The following is a 1,581-nucleotide window of genomic DNA, read 5'->3' on the forward strand; positions in this document are numbered from 1 at the left end:
AAAGCTTCAGTTGAGATTAAGTCCTATTACTCCAATTTTAAATCTCTCACCTTGCTCAGGCTGGGCAGGTATACATGAAGTTTTCAAAGACGGAAGGGTACTGCGAGATAGTAGACTATGCCTGCCACATAGCTGGCTTACGTTTGATGAATAAATGGATTGAAAGGATGGATAAACACAGCTGGGGAGTTCAATTTTTTTTTTTTTTTGGAGACAGAGTCTCTTGTTGCCCAGGCTAGAGTGCAATGGTGCAATCTCGGCTCACCATAACCTCTGCCTCCGTGTTCAAGTGATTCTCCTGCCTCAGCCTCCCAAGTAGTTGGGATTACAGGCATGTGCCATCACAGCCGGCTAATTTTGTATTTTTAGTAGAGACGGGGTTCCTCCATGTTGGTCAGGCTGGTCTCGAACTCCAAACCTCAGGTGATCCGCCCGCCTCGGCTTCCCAAAGTGCTGGGATTACAGGCGTGAGCCATCGCGCTCGGCCCAAGTTCAATATTTTTAAAGAAAACTCCTGTAGAGCAATACATTTGCAATAGTATGATCATTTATATTTGCTATTTTAGCTTTCATAAAGATATAACTAAAATGATTAATCCATACTTCTTGAACATGTTCATCTACATATAATGAAAAGATACTTACACAATAAAATGCATACATAATAAAATCTACATATAAAATCTACAGGCACAGGCAAAAATATTCCCTCTACTTCTGAAGAGGCTAAAAGTTCACATAAGATATCCATTCACATAAATAAGTAATAGAAACTGAGAATTTATCTATGCAAATATTATATTCCTTCTCTTCCCAAGGATTATTTCATTCATAATGAACCTTAACTAGAACTTTTCAGATGTTCATTGCAGAAATCACGATAAGAAAAAGGGAAAAACTTCACTTACAATACAAATGCCCAGAAATCAGTTTTATCATATTTTCACCTAACACAAGAGCATATTCTGTTTGTGTGTATGTATAACCTGTTTTTTTCTCACTTGATATACCAAAGTATATCTTCCAATGTCAACGTATATCTGTATCTATTGACACCCTCGATGGTTACATATTATGCCATCCTATGGATGCACTGAAATTTGTTCATAAAATCTGTTATGAATTCTTAATACACTGCTATTTTAAGCAATACTGAGCAACACAGATCTATCAATTTCCCAAAGATATTTCAGTACAATGGAATTGATGGGTAAAAGGCATATACATTTTAAAAATGTGGTTCTTATCACCAAAGTGTCTATTTGAAAAGTCACAGCAACTTAAACTTTAAGCAACTGTATAAGTACCACTGCTTGTCATCCTTACAAACTTTGCGGATAGAAAACAGTAGTTCGATCCTCTTTTAAATTCCTTCTCTCACCAGGAACACTAACTGTTTTCCTATGTGCATAGGTCACCAGTAGATCTGCAAAAAAGTACTTTGCCCACTTTTAAATTGAGCTTATTTTACTTGTTTTCTTGTTGATTTGAAAGAATTATCTGTAAAATGAAAATACATTTCTTATCTAATATATATATAGTAAATATTTTGCAAGTATGTTGTCTTTTGTTAATTTTTTT

Source organism: Pongo abelii, chromosome 7 (assembly GCF_028885655.2).
Source record: "Pongo abelii isolate AG06213 chromosome 7, NHGRI_mPonAbe1-v2.0_pri, whole genome shotgun sequence".
Taxonomy (NCBI): Eukaryota; Metazoa; Chordata; class Mammalia; order Primates; family Hominidae; genus Pongo; species Pongo abelii.